Genomic DNA, 26,513 nt, shown 5'->3' on the forward strand with positions numbered 1-26,513 from the left:
GGTGTTTCCATGTTCGCTATGGAGTCTGAACATCAAAATGGGTCATAATGATGATGAAAAACTGAGAAACTGCATTTTACCTGAATTATTTAAAAGTATTTGTAGGATTAGTGATTGAAAAGACGTTTTAGATCAGGAGGCAGTTGTTTGAGGGTTAATGTCAGTGCTGATCTGCATTACATCCTGTTCTCTGCGTGTTTTATGCACTACTTTAACATTAAGCAGTTGTGTTTTTAATCCAGTATACTGCTTTACTTGTTTATTTTATTGTATATTATGATTAATATGTTATGTATGGGGCACATTTATGCATAAAATGGCAGGATTATTGAAAAAAAAAAAATCTGCAACTGTATTCTGTTCTATTCTATTACAAAGCTAGAACAAGATTTACCTACGCTTTACTGGGATGACTGTGGCTAGGATGCAGGTTGACCACAAATCAGGTAATTGGTGGTTCGATCCCTGATCCCTGAAGTGTCCTTGAGCAGGACACTGAACCCCGAGTCACTCCCAGTGGCTGTTTCACTGGTGTGTGAATGCTCATGTATGCAGACATTTTAGTCCATGACCTTAACACCTTAGATAGCTGATGGCATTTTACGCGGTCTGAAGAGGATGATCTCCCGTGTGACTGTGTAATACTCATCAACATGACCTAGACTTAATACGTGGTGTACTGTAAACATCTTCTGTCTGCCAGTTTCACGCCAACAGTTTCATCAACATTGTTATCTCTAATGCTGTTTGTCAAAAATGAGGTAGATTGACTTCCTGGATCAGACTGATCCGAGGCAAGATGTAAATAAAAGAGAAGCCAAGTTGGAACATTGCAACGTTTTTTTTGTTTTTTTTTTGTTTGTTTTTTTAAATGTGGCCCATCATTTTGGAATTAAGAATCTTATTGAGTACTGAAGGTTTTAATAGTCAGCATCCAGAAAACTATTACTTTAACCCTTCCATTATAACAGGTTGCCTACATGTCCTCATGTTTTCTTTGCAATAAAAGTGTCAGAAAATGTGTATTTGCCAATTCTTTCACGTATTTGTTTTCAGGAAGAACTCAACTTTGAATATCTGGCCATTAATTATCTTTATGATAGACAATAAATGCTTAAAATTGTATGTTTTAGTAAAAACAAAAAAAAAAACAAAACAAAAAAACAACATGAACTTTTTAGCATATTTACTATCAGAAACAACTGTAAATGTCCATAATGAAACTTTTTGAGATTGCAAAAATAAACTTTTAACTATTTTACATCTACTCAAACATGCCTTTTGGTCTTGAACATTCAGTATCCATATTATGACTTTATATTTTTTGTTATTTACAGGCGTTTTTTAGCTTGTGTGGAAGTCTCTGAAACAGTTCTTTTCTACTTGTAATAGAGTTCCACACCGCTGCCATAAAGTGTTACATAGTGTTGGAAAGTTCAGGATCTCACCTTTGCGATGCCATTTGAGTTTTGTGGATAGTGCAAATAGTTCAGGAGTTACAATCATTTGAATGCTGTAAAGTGCAAAATGCAGCGTCGAAGAGATTACTGTTGTATCATATGAATCATTTATAATGCTTTTATGAAATATGTCAGCATTGTTATATTAATTAAAATATCTAAGAACAAATGTGGTGATCCACTAGTGATGCTGATGTTCCACAGAAAACATCAGAAACATCTCACTAAATATTTGACCTTTTGGTTAAAATGAAAGGAATGAGGAGTGGCATAAATACTTTTGCTGTTTATAGTTAACACCTTTCTGATTGTACACACACAGTGACATACAAGCATGTGAGTTTAAACAGATCCATGAGGGGAAAAGGGAGTGGTGAAGGAGGGGAACAGAGGGGAGCGATGAGGGAGGTGAAGAGTGGATGGAATGAGGGGGAGAGGAGGAGGAGAGGATGTTATCAAGGAGAAAATGTTCCTGCACAGTCAATATCTTACCAGAGAGGAGTCACAGGAATACGGCAAAACGTTTTACTTAATGGAAATAAAATGGACGTATAGTTAAAATCAGAGTATTAGCAACATTCATGTAATAGAATTATATGCAGGTGGCTTCTGCAGGCGTAGACGCTGAACCCATGTTTTTAATGATGGGAACCACCGGCGCCCTGAGGTGGATTGGTGGTCAGTGTTTGGAAATGAGTGACTCAGTGATGTGCTGTTTCAACATGTTATGCTGCACAAATCAGGGTTTAACATAAGGCTTCACTATAATGCAACAGTGCAAACAGCTGAAGGCATAAAATGTTTAAAATAATGTTTTGTTTTTTTTTGGGGGGGGGGTTCCCACCTCCGCTTGACTCTACCAGGTTGTAACCTCCAGGGGTGAAAGATTAACTGCAGTTCCTCAGTTGGCCACTTGAGGCTGGGATCAAAAGTGTGTTAATTCCCATAGACCAAAACTAAACTACATAATAATTCATATGGGGGTTAAATGGTCTGTCAGCTAGATGTAACCTTATCATTAAGGAAGCAAAAGTAATGTGTTATGTTGTATAAATGAGAGGTGGGGGTGGGATTTAATAAGTTTTCTACTTCCCACTCCTTTTTGAGCAATACATGTTGAATTTATTTTATTTCAAGTGTACATGGCAATTGCTATATTGTTTTGATCACCTCTGTTTATTCATTTATTTTAACTGCTATTTTATGTAACTTAAAGTTTTATTGAGTTTTATGTAGAATTGTAACAGTAATAAAAAAAAAAGACAAAAACTAGAAAAGCACTCAGAGTGCAGACCTACACCAAGGCAGAACCCCCCCCCCCCCCCCCCCCCCCGCGCCTGATCACCACGAAAATGTAATAATCCTTTGTTCCTTGTGCCAGTACCAACATTTCCTGAAAATTTCATCAAAATCCGTCTATAAGTTTTTGAGTTATCTTGCTAACAGACAAACAAACAAACAGACAAACCCTGATGAAAACATAACCTCCTTGGAGGAGGTAACAAACAAAAGAGACCCCAAAAAATATAAAAACAAAAGAAACAAAAAAAACGCCAACAAAAAGAACAGACAAGCAAGAGCACAAATGAGTATAGAAGAAAACAATGTGCCCAGTTAGTAACAGTCAGTCTATTGATTTTGTGCAAATAAAGTCTATTTATTCCACTTGTTATCCAGTTCGGGTTCTTGTAGCCTCAGTCTGTGTGTTAATTTTTCCATTAGAAATATTTCTTCAATTGTGGATATCCACTGGTTCTTTGATGGAAAGGTTGCATTCACCCAGTTCCTTGTTATAGTTTTTTTTGCAGCTATTATGAGTATTTTCACCAAATATTTATCCTTTTTAAGAATGGTAGTTTCACGAAAGTTACAAAGATATAGAACGTCAGGAATTAGTGGAATTGGATAACCCAACACATGGTACAGTACGCCCCCCAAACATCTTCCAAAACACAGTAATATATGGACATTTCCAAAATATATGTGAACGGCCCATTCACATTTTCACTATTAGTTCCTTGTACACACGAAAGTTTTGTTTTTTCTTCTGCTCAAAACAAATAAATAAATGAAATGAAGTGAAATAGCCTGCTTATCAGGGTGTTTATTAGACAAAGTTGCCCTTACTACTACTGTTTACATTTGATAAGATATCTTTATTAGTCCCACAACAGGAAAATTTGCAGTGTTACAGCAACATAAGTATAGTGAAATTAAAAGTAAGGATTAAAAAAGAATACAAATAGATAATATATAATAAATATCTATAAATGTACAAAGTATATTGTAAATAGGTACGGAATGAAAAATATATACATAAAAGAGCAAAATTTGTGCGCATTGAAGAAATTGATTGCAAAGTCAGTATTGTGTTGTCATCAAACAGATGAAATTTCTTGGTGGTGTCCAACAGGGCAGTGTTTGGTGGTGTGGATGGTGTTTTCATACGTTAGTATTAGTTAGCCTCGCAATGTCCAAATTCTTTGCAAAAAACAATGGTGATGGCTAGAATGCAGTCTTATAAATAGATTTTTTTTTTTTTTTTTTTTTTTTTACAGTCTATGGATTAGTGAGCTTTATTGGTTTTCAGATAAATTGCACTGGTACTATTTGTAGATAATGTAGCATATAATACTACTTTCTTGGCATGACCTCTGCTGATGTTACAAATGAGCTGCAGCTATAGTAAAAGATGGTGCAGAACTGCAGAAAGAGTTGTGACTGTTACGGTGCCAGGTTAGTGCAGTTTGAACAGCCAATGTCATCTCATCTGACCTTTAACCACAAGCTTTTGTTTTTCATGTAGCCCTTTGTCTTGTACCTCCACCTTCTAAGAGACAATGTATCTCCTTGCTGTAAGAAATAACCACATACCAAGAATCAATAACAACATCGCTTTGATATAGTCCATTGCTCCTGTGTGTGTTGCATTGAACTCCATATGTCACAGCAGTTTCATGTGTTGTGAAGAAAGAGCAGAGAGAATCATCAGAGACACGACATCCAGCTCATTCCCTGCTCAGACACAAACACTGCACATACAACCTCAGACACAGACGAGCAGACAGCATCATCACACACACAACATGCTTCTTCAACAGCTTCTTCCCTGCCACAGTGAGGCTCCTGGCCAACGCAAAATAATTTTGGGCATAGTGCAGTATATGTGTGTGTACAGGGTGGGGAAACAAAATTTACAATATTTTGAGGCAGGGATTGAAAGACAGTGTATGACCAATTAGTTTATTGAAAGTCATGAGAATTTATTTGCCACAAGAAAATTTACATAATAGAAAATGTTTTTATTCTGTGTCCTCCTTCTTTCTCAATAACTGCCTTCACACGCTTCCTGAAACTTGCACAAGTGTTCCTCAAATATTCGGGTGACAACTTCTCCCATTCTTCTTTAATAGTATCTTCCAGACTTTCTCGTAATAGTTTTGCTCATAGTCATTCTCTTCTTTCCATTATAAACAGTCTTTATGGACACTCCAACTATTTTTGAAATCTCCTTTGGTGTGACGAGTGCATTCAGCAAATCACACACTCTTTGACGTTTGCTTTCCTGATTACTCATATGGGCAAAAGTTTCTGAAAAGGTATGGATAATAGTGTTAGGTATGATTATGACATCAATATATGTTTGGTTTCAAAACAATTGACGTAGTGCCTGCTGAGAAAAAACAACTAAATGTTCATTGTAAATTTTGCTTCCCCACCCTGTATATGTGTACATGTGTATATATATATATATATATATATATATATATATATATGTGTGTGTGCGTGTGTATATGTATGCATAGGCATGTGTGTATGCAGGGGTGTCGCTATCAATTATGAGCCCTGTGAAAGCATAATCATTGTGGCCCTCACAGAAATTCACTATCTTGTGATATGTGGGGGTGTGATCCATACAGTGTCACTTACGATACCGTTACAACAAAAATGAAACTTAACATGCTTTCAAAGTTCGCATCCCAACTTCTACACCTCTCTTATACAGCAGATCTTACAGGAAATTTAACAACTTCTATATCCACTGGGCCCCCTCCACTGCTCTATGTGCCCCCTACAAATACTGGGCCCCATGAATTTGTCATGTTTACCTCCCCCCTTATTGGCGCCCCAGTGTGTATGTATGTGTGTGTGTGTGTGTGTGTGTGTGTGTGTGTGTGTGTGTGTATATATATATATATATACATATATATATATATATATACATATATATACATATATGTATATATATATATGTATATATATATATATATGAGCTCGTTTAGACTGACTACTTCCTTGCGTTGCATTTATTTATTTTATTCTGTTGTCTCCTGGGTCGGTTTTTATGCACTTCTAATGGTTTTTATGCACTTTTTAAAATGTACGTGGCTTTTTTTTATAGAATTATGTGTTCTTTCTATTATTTTTTATCTGACTCTCTGAATGACTGCACAAGAATTGCTATGTGTATATGCACAAATGGCAAATAAACTTTTGAATCTTGAATCTTGTTATACTATGACGACCATTTATATACATATTATCAGCAATATCTGCAAAAGTCATGCCAAGCTGAGCCAGTACAACATGATGGAAAAGTACTGTTAGATGTATGAATATGGGAGCTCCTCCAAACCCCCCATTGTTGATCTACGTAAAAGAGTTTCTAAAGGCTAAAACAGGTTTCCACAAGACACCAAGTAAAACAAAAAGTCTGATAAATATCTTAGAATGAAGCTGCATCAGATAGTGATGAGAATAATTAGAACCAATGGGAAAGCCAGGAAAAGAACAACATGTTATGGTCATAAAACCAAAACTCTAACCACTTGAAACAGATGATTCATTATATCTGTCGACACTTGTTTGAGTGGGAGGCTTTGCAAAAATCTTAGTAGGAATGTTTTTCACAGCTATATTTGTCAATCACCTTGGATGGATTATAGTCCTGCTCACACCAGGGGGTGGGGGGGTAGGGGGCTCAGGTGAGTCAGGAGATGATTGCAGATTACACTCCTGACTCAGTCCACAGTTTCCTGGAAATACCTGCCTCATACACAGAAACATGCCAAATATTTTCACATGTCACTGTGAAATAGTACCAGGGTTTACTTTAAAAGAAATGATGATTGTCCAGTGTGTTTGAGAAGAAATCCACATGAAGTTTTGAATCCTGAGGTTTTAACATTCAGGATGTGCTCTATGCTCATATCAGCTATGAAAAGAGTCAAAACATGGATTAATTCTTGTATATTTGGATATTTCTTATATTTTCTTAAATGCAGCTCTCAGCCAATAGTCTTTAACGTGCTCTTATTCAGCACCAAACACACACCCCATAGCCATAAATAATTCACATGTTTTCCATTGTACATACTTGTAAATGAAAGTGAAAGTGTGCTCACTCTCAGTATGTGTTATAACTGGTCATTGTTTTTTAAAAGGAATACACAACCATAATGAATTTGCCCGGATGTGAAAAAAGCATTAAGATCCTTTACTTAAAACTACACTGGGAAAATATTTGACATGATAAACTTCTCCCTTTAAAAGCATAGAAGTTATCTAATGTACAAGTATAAGTATTAAGTATAGTAATAATAAGTACTGAGTATAAATTTTACTATTACATTTGGAGTTTTTGGATTCATTAACTGCACAATTTTACTGTTGAACATGTTTAAAATTAAGCCTTTACTTTATATATTCTCTGTAGTTTTATCTAAAGCAATGCATATTTGCTAAGGTTGTAACATGTTTGTAATGTTACACAGAATAATGTTAACAAAGCAGTTCTAAAAGTGTGTGCAGGGTCAAACTTAGTATAATGAAACCAGTTTTCCTTGTCAGATCTGACCTCGTGTACATCCATTTGACCAGTCAGCTGCTATGATTAAGTCCTATATTACTAATATATCCAAATAGCCAGGTGACATTTGGCCTCTTTGTTAAATTTAAGTCCTTATATGGACCACAGAGGCGGAGGAGCCTAGATGTAGTTACCTGTGACATTTGGAGGAAGATAATCATCTGCTTTGTGTTCATTCTTGAGTCCTGAAAGCATCTGAATGTCACTTGAGGTGACTAGACAACCCAGTGAAAATCATCCAATCACATAAAGACCAGAAAATTAAAACAACTCGGATTATAGTCACCTAAAATTGCATCTCAGGCTCAATCTTTAATCCTCCATTGAGAGCACAGCCTCTTATCATGTGTTCTGAAAGTTTTATTAGCCATATACACACTTATTTTAGTGGTGGCCAGTGACCAGGAAGTCAACATATTCACACAGAAATCCACTAAATACAGTTTAAAACAAGTTCAACAGTACATAGAATGAGTATTATATCTGAAGAACTTTAACTATTTTTACTAAAAGCAATGTTTAATCCATAAAGACCCAAACATCCACCGGCGACCAAAACCATCTACTGATCTAAAATGATTACTACCTGTTGATGCACTAATCCTATCAACACATGTAAATAATTGGTGTAAAATGCAGTTTGCCATCTTTTCATGGTCATCAGATATGACCCATTTGGATGCTCAGAGGCTCTGTAGTTACCGTGGAAACGCAGTCATAAAACCCAGTAAAACCCATAGAGTTGGATCAATGACAGTGGATGGAGATGCTTGGTTTATGTTCAGTTAATAATATATTTTACTGAAAAAGTCACTTTTTCTTCAGTTTTCTCTATTTTTGATATAACTCTCAACTTTAATCTGAGCTTTTACAAACATCTACATGATCAGTCATTTAAATATCCTCCTAAGACCCAGGAAAGGGAAAATTTTAGGTTTCTTTTTTTTTTTTTTTTTTACGTTAAACAATTGTCTTGATTGGAAACTGCATAATGCAACAGTTTTTTCCAGATACATTTTTTTTTAAAATTATTTGTATTTATTAATTTATTTTTTTAATGGAATGTCCTTTGTAATGGATAAGATTTTTTAAGTAAAACTGTCAAACTTTTGTCCCCTACGGAAGACAAACATGCATTGCTGGGTCTCAGGAGGATATAGGAAATTACCTGATTAAAAAAAAAGAATAAATAAATACAGTGGATAATATTATAATTAGGGATGGGAATCGAGAACCGGTTCTCAAAAAGAATCGGTTCCCAGTAACTCGATTCCTTGGAATCGTTTGCCTGCCTGCTTAACAATTCTGCCTATCGATTCCACCTTTGTTGTGCATGCGTGATGACGTCACACGTACACTTTATTGTTTTGGGTCAGAACGTAGCCGGCATGGCGTTGAGGCAGAAATGGTCTAAAAAGACGACACCAGGTCCACTTACTTGGAACACCTGCAAAGCTTCCATTTCTTCAAAAGGGTGGAATCCCTCCAAAATCCTCAAACATTTGTCCACAGCATGTGAATCATTTACAGGAATGTCACGTATTTGATACTCTACTTAGCGGCGCTTGTACAGAGTGAACGCCGGACCGGTTCCGGTGTGGGCAACAAATGTCGTAACTCCTCAAATACAAGTTTCCGAAGGTAAGAAGGGAAAGGAAATGAGGAGCACAACAACGGGAGAAAAGCCGAGCCGAGTCGAACCGGTTCCACGTAGTAGAAATGCAGCAATAAAGGAATTAGTAAAGCGTCTTTAGTTTCACTTTCACTGTATGCCCCCCCCCCCGAACCGGCACGGCGTCATCTGTTATTATTATTTGTCCATACTGTATATGTTATATTTTCTGTTCAGAGATGGAAATATAAAAGACAGTTAATGCAAACACACCCGTTTGTACTCTTTTATTCCCTCACCCAATGAGAATCGATAAGAGAATCGATAAGGAATTGGATCGATAAGCAATATCAATAATGGAATCAGAATCTTTAAATTCTTAATGATTCCCATCCGTAATTATAATAAATGGTGAGAAATCACTTTAAAAAACTGAATAGAGAGAAAAATCAATTAGGGAACTTCCACAAAAGTAGCATTGGGTCTGTACAGTTTAAACAACTTTTCTTCTACAAGTAATTTTACGTGTAATGGTTCATCTGCGCCCCCTTTGGAGCACCAGCCACAGTTTACACCTAATGATAGAAAGATCCGGTCAAAAAATAATACAGAAAATTGTCAGTTGTCAACAGTACTACATTTTCTTTTCGCAACAGGATGTTTTTGGCCCTCATTCTTCTTGGAAGCTCTCTTAAACCTCACAAATGTTGTGTGAATCATTAAAGATCAAAAGACCTGCATGCATGTGGTAGAGTGTGTGTGTGTGTGTGTGTGTGTGTGTGTGTGTGTGTGTGTGCGCTCATGTGGGCCATCTGATCATCTCCGCTTTCACAGCAGCAGGATGGGCTCCTTGTATTGTCTGAAAGGAAACGCACACATACACTCAGACACACACACGCACATGCACGTGTCTAGGTGTTATCAACTCTAGACAATACAGAGGAACAGAAGGACAAAGACAGGGGAGAGTGTTGTCCTGAGGGCCAGCCAACACACACACACACACACACACACACACACACGCACACACACTCAACATGACTTCATACCTGATGTAATGACACAAGCAGATTGTTTTCAGTCAGTGGATGAAATTTAATCGGTTTTGCCAACATTCCTTCCATATTTGAAAGCTGTGTTATAAGAATGCTCAAAGTGCATTTAGACGGAATCAAGTAGTTAAACCTCTTGAGCTTAGAAAACACTTCAGATTGCTCAAACATGTCATAACTGTACAGACATCTTTTTTTTTCATCATGTCTCTGCAAATAGCAACATTAGGCAACATCTAAACTCTCTCCTGGCGTAAGTGGAGTGCTATTATACTTTGGCAAATGTCATTAATTTTAATGTTTCGGTTGGTAGTTTGAGTCTGTTTACAGTTTCAGTTTTATTTTGAGAAACTGAGTAGACTTTATTTTTGTGCTTTGAAGAGAGCATTGGTTTGCAGAAGATGGAGAAGAGAGGAAAGAATGCATTGCATCAGATGTGTGTTGTTTTTCTTTTTAAATACTGTTTATCTTAAAGGTTTATTGCAAAAGATATAGTGACTAGTGGTGATGTGTTGTCAGATTTTAACTAACTGGATTTCCCATGTCTTACACTCCAGTATAGTATATACTGTACATGCATGTGCATGTGTTGAGCAATGAGGAGACTGAAACACTCACTGAATTAATACAAGACATAAACAGAAATGAGAGATTGGAATGAAAAGTGCAACAAAATGTCAGAATGTTTGAATAGCTGGAGGAAGAAATACTATACAAAGATGCTTAAAGGAGTGATATTTTGCTTTTTTAAATGGAATTCTTCATTTTAAAACATTTCCCTGTGGTCTACAGAAACTGTAAATGCTATGCTTGGGTCTGAATTCTTCATTAATTCAACTCCACAGGTCCATTTTCAACCCTATTTCTGACTAATGACACCAGACATGTCGTTTTGAGCACTGGCCCTTTAAATCCAAATGAGCCACTTCAGACCCCGCCCCCTCCAGGTTGATGACCTTTCTTTCTGTCCTGTTCCACCACTTGTGTTCATTAATACAACCAACAACTGAACATTTTAGGTAATCGGCTCAAAATTTGGACATATTTTTACTTTTTACTACAACCATGCTGCTGATAAACAATTATGTCGTACTCAGAGAAATGTACATCAGAAGTCTTGACCTTATATGTGCTAATGTCATCACGTAACTAGTTATAAAACATAACAAATTAAGCAGAAATTGAAACTGGTTGTGGAAATCCACTTGATTTTTGCCAAAATAAATATCAAGATAGCTTTGCAGCACCTGGAGGGTTCAAATTCAAACTTGATGAACTGTTAGGGTCCAAATACACAAATAAATGAACCAAAGACTAATAAAAGTAGGTTTAGCAAAATATGACCCCTTTAAGAGCAAGATGATTCACTTTAGAGTGACTTCCTGTTTCAGTGTCACATGGTTTTTCCACTGTCCCACCCCTTTTGGAAACTTTTGTAGAAACTTAAGAAACTTTCCAATAGGAGAAGTGAGCATGATTTACAGCTTTTGACTGACTTGTTGCTAAGGAGTTCCCCAAGTTAAAATTGGACCTATTTTCCACAAGTCACAAACTCTCCAAATACTTTGATGTTAAAAACAAACATTTATTGGATGCACAGATCAGAAGAAAATCTACTTTATTTGAGGCTGGTCTCAAATAGAAGATTGAATCTGAAGGAGGTAAAAATGAGCAGTAAAGTAAAGCAAATAACTGTGATAATTTCTGTTGATAATGTTGTGATATTAGGGTATTAATATTATTATATTTAGACCTCATAAATCTACATTCATCCATTCAGAAACCCACTTAGGAGACAGGAAGTGAACTGTGTTTTTTCATTAGTGAATCCGACACAGACCAAAGTATCAAAGACCTCAAACAAAGCTTCACAACTGGTGATGATGATGAAACTAGTGATACACATAAAAAGGATGTAGCCATTCTTAATAGCGCCAATGACACCTGTGTTTTCTGTCTTTACGATCAAATCTGTTAACATCTAAAACAAAAAATGTAACTTTAACTACACTGTTGCCTATAAATTAGGAATATTTTTGTTATCAGAAACATTCCTGTTTTTCTTCCAATCCACCTTTGACCAGATACAATGATACATACTGAGTCACAGTTCCACTTTATATATCAAGAATAAATCACATTTTCACAATCACTTGATGAGAAAAGATAAAAATATTTCATTCCAACTTCATGGGCGTCAATGTAAATCTGTACGATCGTTTGTCTTTTACTGTTTGGACTCTGTTGCCTTGTTCTTCATATTGTACATTTTTCTACTTTTAACAGTTTAACAGTAGCATCATGTCTACATATGTTGCATTGTTTCCATCCTCTGGAACTGTTTTATTTAAACCAGGGGTATCAAACATAAGGTCCGTGGGCCAAAACTGGCCCACCAGTGGTTCCAGTCTGGCCCGCAGGATGAATTTGCCAAGTGCAAAAATGACATTGAAGATATCAACAGTGTTGGTGTCAAACTCATTTTAGTTCCACTCTCAAAAAAATTAACAATATGTTTGCTGTTACTAAATGTTTTGTGTCTTTGTAGATCCACTGTAATCTGTAAGTTGTAATGCATGTGTAAAAATGAGAAGCAGAGGAATAATATCCTCCTGAGACCTAACAATGCATTTTGGTTTTCTGTAGTGGTCAAGACTTTCATGGTTTTACTTAAAAAAAAAAAAAAAAAAAAAGCAAACATACAGACCACTGTAAAAGATATTCCATAAAAAAATTAATAATGTATCTGAAAAAACTGTTGCATCATTCTGTTTCCAATCAAGGCAGTTATTTAATGTAAAAAAAAACAACAACAACGCTTTTACTTTCCTGAGTCTTAGGAGGATATTGTTAAAATTACACTTATTTTTCTAAAGAAATTTTAAGTTTTTCAGGTTATTCACAGTTTTTGAGAAAGGATAGTTCGTAAATGTTGACAATTTCATAATCTGATTTTACTGTTTTGCGCTAAAACAAAGAGGAAAAAGTAAAAGTTCTCATTTATAGGCTAATATGGTGTTATTTTATTTGTTCGGCCCATTTGAGATCCAATCGGGCTGTATGTGGCTCCTGAGCTAAAATAAGTTCGACATCCCTGATTTAAACAAATTGTTGTAGCAACCATTGTACATCACAAGTAAAAACAAAGACAATTTTAACCATTAATTCCTACATTGTTTTAGTTTGATTTTAATTTCATTCATCACAGCTTTTATGTAGCATTTGTGCTTTTAAAAACTGTCAAAATGATGCGTTTGCTGCTATTTTTAGTGTTAGTTTTATTAACTATCCTAACCCTGCACCAGACCAGTTGGTTGTGTCAGTGTAAGAGGTCCCCAAACAAAAAGACTTAGAGCATGAAATATGAGGCTGCTCAGGGAACACAGAGGAGGAGAGATGAGAGGAAGAGGAGGAGGAGGAGGTGAGAGAGGAGGGCAGAGGGGAGTTTTGTTTGGTGCTGGAGGGGGCAGGAGATGGGAGGGGAGGGGAGGGGGGGGTATAAAGGAGACAACTCGGCAAAAAAACAGAAAGAAAGAAACTCCTCCCGAACACAGTAGACCAGGAGGAGGGGCCCGGGTGCTCGCAAATCACTCCCTAGAGAGAGAGAGAGGGAGAGAGGGGAAGGATTGTGCGGCGCTACTTGTTGTTGCCTGCCTGAAGGAGCGTGAGTGTATAGTCTTCCAGCCGGTCGGACAGTCAGATCAGATCGTCTTTCATTCAGATAAACTATGAAAGGGAATAAGTTTAATAGAAGCACCTAAGAAAACACATACTCCAGAGCCAACGGGGAGAAGAAGAAGAAGAAAGAAGTTTCACTGACAGGTAAGTGTGTGTTTAGACTTACATACAGTAGGTGAGATTGTATGTAGATGCAGAAACAGAGGTAGGAGACTTGTCTTTGTGCTCGTCTTGGCCTCTGAAGGTGTTTCGTTTAAGCTTTTATCATCTCACCTATGAAGCTTCTGACTGCATACATATTTACTTCCCTCTCAAGCTGTCCATCCTCTTGGTGGCATTGTTTACAGCTTGCAGTGAGTTAGATTTGCTCAGGGACTTTTTGAGCAATAAGTTGCCATCCCAAGGCGCTGGGTGTAACTGTGGTTGCTGGGATTGATGGTGGAAAGCCTAGCAGGAAATAATTATATGAAAAAAGACCGATAAGACCAGTGGATTTGACAGGGTTTGGTTGTTTTGGAGCGAGTTTAGTTTTGTTTGTTTTTTTTAAGTTTGTGAGTTGCTGCTTTTATGGGGGGTTTTTTATACACTGAACAAAAATATAAACGCACCACTTTTGTTTTTGCTCCCATTTTTCATGAGCTGAACTCAAAGATCTAAAACTTTTTCTATGTACACAAAAGGCCTATTTCTCTCAAATATTGTTCATAAATTTGTCTAAATCTGTGTTAGTGAGCACTTCTCTTTTGTCCTTTGCTGAGATAATCCATCCACCTCACAGGTGTGGCATATCAAGATGCTGATTAGACAGCAGGATTATTGCACAGGTGTGACTTAGGCTGGCCACAATAAAAGGCCACTCTAAAATGTGCAGTTTTACTGTATTGGGTGGTCCAGGGGGGTCAGAAAACCAGTCAGTATTTGGTGTGACCAAACATTCAGTTCACAGACAAAAGCTCTGCTGGACATTCCTGAAGTCAGCATGCCAATTGCATATTCCCTCAAAACTTGTGACATCTGTGGTATTGTGCCGTGTGATAAAACTGCACATTTTGGAGTGGCCTTTTATTGTGGCCAGCCTAAGGCACACCTGTGCAATAATCCTGCTGTCTAATCAGCATCTTGATATGCCACACCTGTGAGGTGGATGGATTATCTCAGCAAAGAAGAAGTGTTCACTAACACAAATTTAGACAGATTTGTGAACAATATTTGAGAGAAATAAACCTTGTGTGTACACAGAAAAAGTTTTAGATCTTTGAGTTCAGCTCATGAAAAATGGGAGCAAAAACAAAAGTGGTGCGTTTATATTTTTGTTCAGTATATACATATATATATATATATATATATATATTATTGGATCATTAACTTTTTATCAGGCAAGTGACTATTTTTGGTCATTTCCAAATACATTTCAAAACAGTTACAGTGAGGACAGTGAGGCAACAATCTCGGGTCCAATGTGGTCTACAGGGTCTGTAAGGTCCACCTCTGCATGAACAGTGAGTGTACCTGCTGTGTTAGGTACCATGAAGTAATGTTACTAATGTAAGGAATGATGTTCAAAGGGATCATGTGGATGTGGACAGGGGTCTGGATCAGATTCAGATCAGATTCAGAAAACTTTATCCCATATTCATTTGCAGCTTACCGCAGACATCAGTCAACATTCAAAAGTGCAATATGACAAACATGAATCAAATACAAGATAGGTCATTGGAAGATAACTACAAATAGATGCATTAAATAATTGACAATAAATAAACAACAAATACCAGTGCAGGCTAACAGACCCTGTTAGTTCTGCTAACATTAAAAAATGTCCTTTAAAATGACTGCATATGTATCAGCTCTAAAAGTGATGTTCTAATGTTCTAAAATACATGTTCCTTTCACCTTACATGTGTTTTCTTGTATTTTTTTGTATTTACTTATTGGATTTCTTTTTTTTTTTTTGCTACTTATGGTAACTTCATTCACCTTGATTTTCTACATAACATTTTTTTTTTCACCAAAGTAATAAAGTCTTGTTAGACAGTATTTCTGTGAGTGCCCTATAAAAGGTTAATGTGATTTTAGCTTAGTAAGTAAACAAGTGCTGTACAGTGCAAACACTGAGCAGAATTAAACAGAAAGTTAATGTTGAAATGATGCAACTACATAGAAGGTAAACACATTATAGGATAAAGTGCATCATATTAGATTAAGCATTGCCAAAGTGTTGCTGATTCCTGTTTTGTCATCTGTCTGCAAAAAGTAATATGAGCCATTCACAGATTTGTGAATTGAAAACAGCAAAGATTTAAGATAGTTATAAAACAAGGCTTCACTCAGTGACACTTTGACAGGTGGGGTGTCTGAAACTCTGACCTTTCCGCTATGAGAACGCAACTTTAAACAGCAAACCACCCAGGAGATGATGACAGAGGCAGACATATGTGTGTGTGTCATGTTAGTGTTTTCCGAGCCGTGTAAATAACCACACGCAGCAGGTTGTTTTGGGGCATTAGTCAGTGTCATCTGTGTCTGAACTCTGTTAGTGGAGATGAAATGAGCCAGTGAGATTCAGCCTTTAATTAAAACTGAATCGTCTGTTGGATTCACAGAGCTCAGCTTTAATTCTGGGATGGTTGTGAACTTCACTGGTCGTGTGTGTGTGTGTGTGTGTGTGTGTGTGTGTGTGTGGTGTTGTGTTACGTTACTTGCCTTAGTGGGATGAGGTGGTGGTTGGTATTCCAGCCAGCCGTCAGCACTATGTGACCTGTTGGTCTTTACAAAGACACACAGACAGACTGGTCGACTGCAGATGTCAATGGCAAACCTATCGCTGGTCTAGGGCTGAAAGACATATCGTAATCGTATCGATATTGAGATATGAACATTCAAGATATTAATATCGAAAAAGCAACGATATAAACGATATAGATTTCCCCCGTGCTCGCCCTGCATGTACAGCTCTGGAAGTCACAACAAATTTAATTTATTTGTACTTTATGTTAATGACTGGCAGTGAGTTCTTCTGAATAAAACTGCACTTTCCATATTCTTTTATATTATGATGTTTGTATTTTTCTGAAAAATGCTTGCTTTTCACCGAACCCATAGTCATATTGTATCGTATCGATATCGAGATATCTGGCATGAATATCGAGATATGAAATTTTGTCCATATCATTCAGCCCTACACTGGTCTACATTTTTTTTTGTTCGTTTTTTTTTTTTTTTTTTTTTATAAATTATCTGCCTCAGAGATTAAATGTGCTGAATCACACATAATTTGATAAGATGAATTGGAATACAAAGAACAGAAGTGGTGGTTAGCAGATGTTTTCATGTGTACAATAGTGTTATTACACATATATATTGGTATAAGTACATTTATAAAATCTGTTTATAATAGCCCTGTGATGAACTGGTGACACATCCAGGGTGTACCCCACCTTCATCCGTAGGTAGTTGGGATAGGCTCCAGCACCCCCATGACCCTCTCGAGGATAAAGGGGTTCTGAAAAGGAATCTTTATAAATCTTTGTCTATAAGAACCCAAACAGTGAGTGTATTATAATGTATAGACAGTGTTTTGAAGTAAATCTGTAGCTCTGAGACAAACTTTCCTTTTGATTTAAACCCCTTCTCTCATGAATTCTCAGAATTTCACATTTTGACACAAGACTGTATCTTGGAAACTGCAGACAAACAGCAGTTTTGCACTGAATACTGCTGGACATTAATTCATTGTGTGGAATGCTGAATGTTGTCCAGGGTATATGATGATGTTTTTATACTTCTAGTGACACTTTTTTTTCTGCTTTTTTTTTTTTTTTTAGATATTTATACAGTTGGGTTTTTCTTTTATATTTTAGTTTTTATACTCTTTTATATACATTATTTATACTTTTTATGGCACCTGGGACGATTGCACTTTTTAAATTTTGTTGTACCTGTACAATGACAACAAAGACATTCTATTCTATTCTATTCTATTCTATTCTATTCTATTCTATTCTATTCTATTCTATTTTTGACTCAATTTTTCTTTATTAGTGACTTAAACTTCATAAAGTTTCATTTACATCTTACTTTTTGGCCAGTGTTATTTTAATGTTGATGTTTTATGATGAAACTGCTACACATATCAGAAAGAAATCTAGAATATTTTCAACTCCATTATCCTTCTGTAATGCTTTTATATGTAAACACTGAGTACAATATATATGTTAAAGACTGGGTGTGATGCGCCTCTCCCTTTAGAGCCACATGCAACATGAGTGTGTTTTATATGATATCATCATTGGCACATGACTAATGAAGCGCATTAAGACGTAATGAAATACAAGACAGGAAGGCACATACAGGGTCTTTTTGGTTTAGGTCATCATCTATTGTCTGAACTTTAATAAAAAGCTTTTTAGAGGCTAAGAGCATAAAAAACAAAAAAAAAAGCAAACCAGATACAGCTGCTATGATGTATTTTGCCTTTCGTACATGTATTAAGTGAATTGCAATGTCTAGATAACAAAAGTGACACATAAACATGCTCATGTTGCATCTGTTTGTAAAAGGAGAGGCAAAAGTTACTCCAGGTTTGATCACAGAGAAGATATGGACTCCATAATTTACACTATATTTATGTAGGGCATAACAGGGTACATTTTATTGGTAGGAAGAAATCTTATAATGGTTAAAAATAAGCATATGGGAAAACAGACCAAATAACTACTTTTAGCTTTGCATCACACATGTAGACAGTTCCTTTCTTTGTAAATTAACAAGTTTTTGCCGTTTCATGTGCATCTTTTAATGTGATTCTGTTTTAATTATAGGGTGAGTCACATAAATGTTATTACATTTTGCAAGAGAGAAAACTCTGGATATGAAAATACTTTCTTTACACATTAACCCATAAAAACCCAGTGCAACTTTTGTGGCAGTTCTCAAATGATTTTTTTCTCTATTTGTAACTTTTCTTAAGCAATTTATCAACATTTATTGTTTTTTTTTTTCAACGTTCTTTTTTTTTTTTTTTTTTAATCACAGTAAAAAAAAAAAAAAAAAAAAAAAAAAAGGGACAGTCATACAAGAAGAAAAAAACCCCAATACTTTTGGAATTTCCACATAACATATATATAATTCCCACCCTACAAAGTCCCGGGTTTCGCATCCCAATCTGAGATTAAATAAATAAATAAACAAACTAGAAAAGCACTCGGAGAGCACAGACCTCTGCCAAGGCAGATCCGTGCCCCCCCCTGCACCCCCGATCACCACCAAAATGTAATCATTTGTTCCTTGCACCAGTATCAACATTTCCTGAAATTTTCATCCAAATCCGTCCATAACTTCTTGAGTTATCTTGCACACGGACAGACAGACAGACAAACCAACACCGGCAAAAACATAACCTCCTTGGCGGAGGTAATAAAAGCAATAATGTTAGTATGACACTCATCAGGCATAAATAATTAAAGAGAAGAAGAGAGTGGAGTTGGACTACGAGACAGATTTGAGGCAAATAAGGTTGGTTTGGGCTGCGTAACAACACCATTTATTCTAATATTATGCTCTATATTTTGCATTCTGAAGTAAAAATCAGGTATTTTCCTATATTTAATTCACTGATCATGTAGAGATGTCCATAAAAGCTCAAATTAAAGTTGTCGAAAATGGAAGAAAAAGTGACATTTTCAGTCAAATCTATCATTAACTGAACATAAAAACAAGTGTCTCCATCCACTGTCATTGATCCAACTCCATGGGTTTTACTGGTGAATCAAGATGACGGTGTTTCCACGTTCACTACGGAGCCTCTGAACGTCCAAATGGATCATATCTGATGACCATGAAAAGATGACAAACTGTATTTTACACCAATTATTTACATGTATGAATAGGATTAGTGGATCAACAGGTATTTAACTTGTTATATCAGTAAATGACTTTGGTCGCCAGTGGATGTTTGGGTCTTTATGGGTTAAAGATGTAACAAGAGGCCGAGAACAATTCACACAGAACTTCACACATCCTCCACTACTGACTCACATACTATTTTTTTCTGACTTAGTGACTTTACAGACACTTTTATTTCTCACGTAAAATCCATTTATACACTTTGCTGTTGCACATTGAGGACATACGGTGACAGTAGTCGATGTGTTCATATGAGACGGATTCAGAGATATTAAATGTCAGCTGCTGTGGGGTTTAATACCGGCCTCATTAATATGTTACACACATACTTCACACACACACTCATACATGCTGGTGGGCCTACGCACTGAAGAGCGCAGTAGGACACCTCGCTCTCTCTCTAACAAAGGCTGCTTCTAAACAGCGGTCATGTGACAGTTGTTCCCATTGTTCACTTCTGGCCAGGGGTGGTTTTGCTAATGCACTGATGTGTGTGTCTGTGTGCGTCTGTGTGTGTCTGTGTGCATGCCAGAGCAGGAAGACACTTTAAGCCAGCTAGAGGAAACCCCTTATTCCCAAACATGTTTATTTTCTTTTCTGTTGCGTGCAGGTATGTGTATGCAGTGAGCGACAGATACTGTTACAAACTCACATTCGCGTTAATCACAGTTTGTGTTTTTCATCTTGATGCTTAAGAGTTTCCTTCAGCCAAAGCGGATTTCCGAAACACACACATTAGTCCAGGTATTTGTGGACACAGGGCCTCCTTAATGACGCCCAATTCTTAAAATACTGTTTTACTGGATTAAAACAAAGCCCTGACTTCTGACTAAAACACAGCATTACGGTCATAAAAAAGACACCGAGAAACGTATCTAAACATTGATTTTATTGGGACAGTTATGGCCTTTGACACTGTGAGACATAATTAGAACGACAATCTGAGAATCAGAGGAAAAAGAGGGAGATATTTGTTTTATTGCTGATAATTCTCTAAAATGAGCAGGCTGCTGTCTAAATGTTTATACTGTCATTTCCCCTTCCTGTTAATCTACGTTGGTTTCCCACCCAAGGCCTTGTGTGTTTGTGTGTGCGTTGGTGTTCTCGACCCAAGGACTTTGCTAGAGTTGGTGGCAAAACAGACATCTGTTTTTGGAATATTTTGTTTCTTAAAGGTCAGTTTGGAAATGTTGAGTTGTGACTTGGGTAAAGAGACAGTGTCCTCACTCTGAGTTCACTTTGCAAATGAATTTTTAATAAGTTTTGCCTCAGGTTTTATGGCTTTAGTTGATTAAAAATGGTGGGTCTCATCATTATGTGCAAGCAATTGGAATTTAATTGGTGAAAAAAAAGGACATAAATAGGTTTAAATGCAATAATTAAATTGGTACTTTAGTAAAAGGTCACTGTTTTTTTTTTTTTTTTTGTCATTTTATTTTAAATTATACATTTACATAAACATGTAGACATAAGGAAACACACAGACATGATACAAAAAAAAAAAAATACAACAAACCTACAGACCTATTAAACACAAAAAAAGAGAAAAAAACCAACAAAATAAATGTTATCAACTCCTCTTTACAATGTTCAGGGCTGATTAAGAGTTAATATAATGTATACTAACAACAAAGTTCTCCATCAAAAGGACATAGGAGACAAAAAAGGTCACTGTAACAAATAAAAACTGTTTTTCTCAACCTGTAAAAGCATATTTCTCTGTTAGAGATGACACAACAGTCACATAAGTCAACAACTGTCCAAACCCAAAATGACTAACATGAAGGCTGAAGAATGAAATAAAAGGAAAATGCCAAATCAGTCGCAGGAGACAGTGTGATTCTCTTAACTAATTTAATACTTCAGGATTTATTTTTTTTCCCTTTATTAAGTCAGACAGTCTTAAGATTAGAATCTCTTCTCCAAAGAACAAGAAACATTCACTAGAGCACAATGAGCAGACAGAAACAACAGCAACGACACAGGAAACATGGAATTGATAAAAATATCACATCATGTTTTATTGTGAAACGTGAAAAACATTCGATAACAAAGACTCCTTATCCCTAAGGGAAATGGAGATCACTAGTTCATGCCATTTGATGCATTAGTGTAAATGTGGGGATAGAACTTAAAGCTTTTCCAATAACAGGCTGATTTCTATGTAAAGTAAGGTGGTGACTAATGATTATTTTCATTGTCGATTAATGTGTAGATTATTTTCTCCATTAATTGATGGGTTCTTCGGTGCATGAAACATCAGAAAAAGGTAAAAGTTGTTGTTTAAACCCATGATAGGATTCTCAAGTGTCTTAAGTTAAAGATGAAATACAGGGTTCCTGCGGGGTCTTAAAAAGTCTTGAATTTCCAAATCTGCATTTAATATGGAAGATGTTGTATAAATGTGAGATGGGGGTGGGATTTAATGAGTTTTCTTCTTCCCACTCCTTTTTGAGTAGTGCATATTGAATTTATTTTGTTAATGCTAGTGTAGATGGCAGTTGCTATTTTGCCTTGATCACCTTTGTTACCTCCGCCAAGGAGGTTATGTTTTTGTCGGTGTCTGTCTGTCTGTCTGTGCAAGATAACTCAAAAAATTACGGATGGATTTGGATGAAAATTTCAGGAAATGTTGATACTGGCACAAGGAACAAATGATTAAATTTTGGTGGTGATCGGGGGTGGAGGGGGTGGGGGGACCACTGATCTGCCTTGGCGGAGGTCTGCGCTCTCCGAGTGCTTGTAGTTTATTAATGTATTTGCTCTGCCATTAGTTCCTTGTACACAAAAGACATTTGATTTTTTTTCTTCTGCTCAAAACAAACAAATAAATGAATGAATGAATGAACAAAAAAACTTCAAGTCTTTAAAATGTGTTACATTTCGTATGGTAGGTCTTAAGTTATGTTGCCATAAACTTGTTTGCTGTATTGTGTTTAAATGTGTCTGTTAAATGTCCAAACTGCAAAGAAAGTAACGTTAGTGACTCAGTTCTATCCGTTCCAACCCGAGAATTTGTATGAAAATTAAGAACCAATTATCACTAACTTTGCAGCCCCAGGTGAGAAATGACTCGAAACAGTGGGAATCGAGGTGTTGGAGTAAATCAGTACATTTTCCTTAATTCTAGGAGTTATGAATTTTTGTCAGTATGGCTGTGAAATGGGCATTTAATTCTATTCTAAGTAGTCTTAAAAAGGTCTTAAAATGTCTTACATTTCATGTCAGGTCCGGCATCGAAATGTGGTTAAAAAAAACTCAAAATAAAGATAGCAGAATATAAAGGGGAGCCTCATATACTTTATGAAGTTTCCCTTGGCAAAGCAAATTTGTTCAGTACCAAAAGGCAGCCAAACTACCATTCTCCTGTTATGATGCTGGACAAGACAAGTTTAAAAAGAAAAAAAAAGTCTTAAATTTAACTTATTTGGCTTTTGAAACCACAGGAGAGGTTTGAATGTATTGTTTTTATTCAGTTGTTTTTATTTGGTATTGGTTTATTGTTGTTTTTAAATTGTACAGCTTTTTATGTTTTAATCTATCCTTTATTTTATTATTTTATTTAGGCTTTATTTTAGGCTCTTCTGTATTTTAAATTTTTTTTTTTTTTTTTTAAATTTCTGATTTTATTTTTACAGTTGTTCTCAGTCTTTTAATCTATTCTTATATTTTACTCTGTTATTTTGATTTCTATTTATTTTTCTGTACAGCACTTTGGTCCACTGTGGTTGTTTTAAAGTGCTTTACAAATAAAGTTGGATTGGATTATAGAAACCTATAGGAACCCTGGAAATAAAGAAAGCAGGAAATATTCAGATTTAAGGAGCTTTTTTAAGATGATTATTTGGCCAGAGTTGGTCATCTGGGGTCTTTCTGTGCAGACTTTGTACTGTATGTTCCCCTAAATAAATAACCTACCTAACTAAATAAATGAGTAAATCTGGGTCATTATGTTCCTGCAAAGTGTGAGAACCGTAATATGTAACATCAGTCATCACCATCCTGTTATCTCAGATTAATTTATCGTGAATGTGAGGTAGCTTTAAGGGTCTGTTCAACACTTGTCGCTTGTATATGTTATATACTGCACATATTCATCATGTTATTCTGGTCTAGTTTGGATTGGCTCACATGTCCAGATATAGAAAATAATGGCCTCAGTGCAGGAAATACCAGCACTCATTCTTGTGTGAGCGTGCGATGCAGGGCAAAGTGACCAGAGGCTGAACAGCTGTAGGGAGGAGAGGATGTGGCAAAGAGGGAGAGAAAAGAATAATTCTTCTCAAGCCGTGGGAGGACAAAGGAAAAGAAATGGGGTGACAACGTGAAGAGCAAAAGAAGTGCTGACGTGATGATGGACAGACCGAAAGAAAGGGGAAGGGGGGTGGGGGTGGGGGGGTAGTGGAGTGGAAGGGAAGATGGATTGGTGACTTAAAAGGGCAGAGAAAGATGAGTAAAAAATAAAAAAGTTAAGTGTTTCTTAACTTGGAAACCACTTTTATGCTCAGGTTTTAACATGAATAATTAACTTTACAGACAAATTGCCACAGTACTGGGAGTGCAGTGTGTCTGAGTTTACCCTCAGTGAGAGTCTGTGCTTTCTCTTCTGGATGGTGGGGGTTAAAGGTAGGGGGTGGGGGTCCTGACAGATGGTGAGGGCCACACACACACACATACGCACACAAATACACTTACACACAGCTGACCATCCCCTCGGGGTCTTATAATAGGCCCTCCTCCTGAAGTGGTTCTGCCCCTCAGAGGAATCCACTCTCTGACCCAGCATGCCTTCGCTGGACTCTGTATTAACCTGAATCGGTTTTACTGTAGGTTTGTGTGTGTGTGTGTGTGTGTGTGTGTGCGTGTGTGTGTGTGAGTAAACTTTCCTTGTCATGTTAAACTGGGCTGAACTGGCCAGCTGTTCCCTAAACCATTATTTGCAATGTTATTCACATCCATCATCACATGGTTCAGTGGGCTCCTTCCTCAAAGATTCAGGATGATTTTGGATCAGATTTCTAAAAATGAATCTGATTTGATAAACTCCAAAATCTAATCAAGTCATTTCTCTCTACTTGCAATTTGCAAATGAAGGAGAAAACATGATTTTATCTGCAACTGCAGCTAAATCACATTTTAAAGCCAGTATTACAGAAGGGAGTGCAAAGATTGAATTATGATCACATTTAACAGCAGTGAAAGTAACAACTCACACAAAAGTTTAAACCTGTTTCTTACATTTTCAGTATCAGACATTCATTCTTTTGCCATGTTGTTGTGTCTTCTATTTTTTTCCAACATTGTTCCCATGATAGTGAGATGGTGGTGTATATATGTATGTAATACCTTTTTTCTCTTTTTCACTTCTGAAGGCAAGCACTTCTATTTTTCTATATTCTTTTTTTTTTTTGGATATCTGCTTCTTTTAACTGTTTACACCAACAGAACCAAGACAAATTCCTTGAAATGCAAAAATTACTTGGCAATAAATCTGATTCTGATTCTGATGAGTTCTAACCCATGAGTCAGTTATTTTTTATCATATTTTCACAGTTGACAGATTTCAGTCATTCATCCTGTTGCAGATGTCAACTATTCATCTTCTATCAACACGATGTCTCTTATCAGATGATCAGTACATAGTTGTATCTCAGTCAACGCTACGTTTTACTACTTACCAATGCGTGTTGCCAAGTGTAGCTAATCCTATAACACCAAACGTATCATATTTGATACATGAGTTTTTAACTCCTCTACTTGACCAGTGTGATATTTTTTTCTTGAAAAACCTGATGTATACAATTAGATACATGCAATACACAGATAATCCACCAGGGCGGAGGAATGCGTTCACCAGAGGCCTTTCTACTGACATTACAAGACTGTTATCAATGAGGAAGGAGGCCGAATGATGCCAGTTTTGAAAAGGAATTACCAATTTGTTAGACATGTTTGTGTTATATTATGTTTTTGTTTGTTCAAAAATCATAATATTTGAGCATTGAGACCCGATGTATCAAATATGTTACAAAACTGAAATAAATACATGGAAAATGATTTTTGAACATATATTTTTTTGGTTGTTCAGAAGGACCAATAAAGGCTCCAGTTTCAAAGAAGTGGAATTTTCTGTCAATGATTTAATGGTTCAGGGTTTACAGGGTTAAATGGAACCAAAAAAAAAATCACCATTCTGTTTCTGAAATCTGAAATGAGACTGATTCAAATGCCTCAGGATGTCAGTTCTTTTTAACTTGTTTTTTTGGATGACAAGTTTTATTTTTTGCAAAATTTGCTGCATTTTTTTTTAATTCCACAAGTTTCAGAGGTACATTCAAGAACAATTAAAAGCATTATATACTGTAGGGTTCACAGACTTTTACTGACAAATCACATTTAAGTAAAGAATCCATTCGTGTCATTCCTAAAACTGTACGAGACCAGTGAAGTTTGTTGATGGAATGTCCATTTTTCAGGTCATAGGGATATTTGACAGTTGATGCTGAACCGTCCTAATGATTTGACCTGGTTTCAGTGGCTTTTCGGTTCCTTCCTGCTTATATTTTCTAAATTTTACTTGGCCGGATGGTTATTTACACATTCCTCTGGTGTGGCAATTCAGGTCATTTGCTGGTGCTTTATTCAAGCTTTAGGTAACTGTAGTCTTCTGTTTAACAAAATATACAAACCTCTTTTTGTTTTACACTTGGATACATTAAAATTACATTACATATTACATCCTTTGATCAGATGATTCGGAAAATAAAGGACAAAAATGCTGGTTGACTAATGTTTTTAACTCATAAAGACCCAGTGCTACTTTTGTGTCAGTTCCCCATTTGATTTTTCACTCTATTTGGCCTTTCTTAAGTGATTTATCACCATTTATTATAATATTATTCTCTGTATTTTGTGTTTTTTAAGTGTATATCAGGTAT

At 36.3% G+C, this 26,513-nt stretch overlaps 1 protein-coding gene across 2 annotated transcripts in view; it reads left to right on the plus strand.

Annotated features, from left to right (window-relative positions):
* bcar3 (BCAR3 adaptor protein, NSP family member) overlaps window positions 1-26,513 on the plus strand; it is a 193,829-nt gene that overhangs the window by 51,736 nt on the left and 115,580 nt on the right. The window contains exon 1 of one of the 2 annotated variants that reach the window (XM_030132042.1): window positions 13,618-13,815. The exons of the other annotated variant lie outside the window; for it this stretch is intronic. The gene's annotated coding sequence lies outside the window, so the exon portion shown is untranslated. Of the gene's footprint in view, window positions 1-13,617; window positions 13,816-26,513 lie in introns of those variants that run through there. 2 annotated transcript variants of the gene reach the window in all.

Source organism: Sphaeramia orbicularis, chromosome 4, assembly GCF_902148855.1.
Source record: "Sphaeramia orbicularis chromosome 4, fSphaOr1.1, whole genome shotgun sequence".
Lineage (NCBI taxonomy): Eukaryota > Metazoa > Chordata > Actinopteri > Kurtiformes > Apogonidae > Sphaeramia > Sphaeramia orbicularis.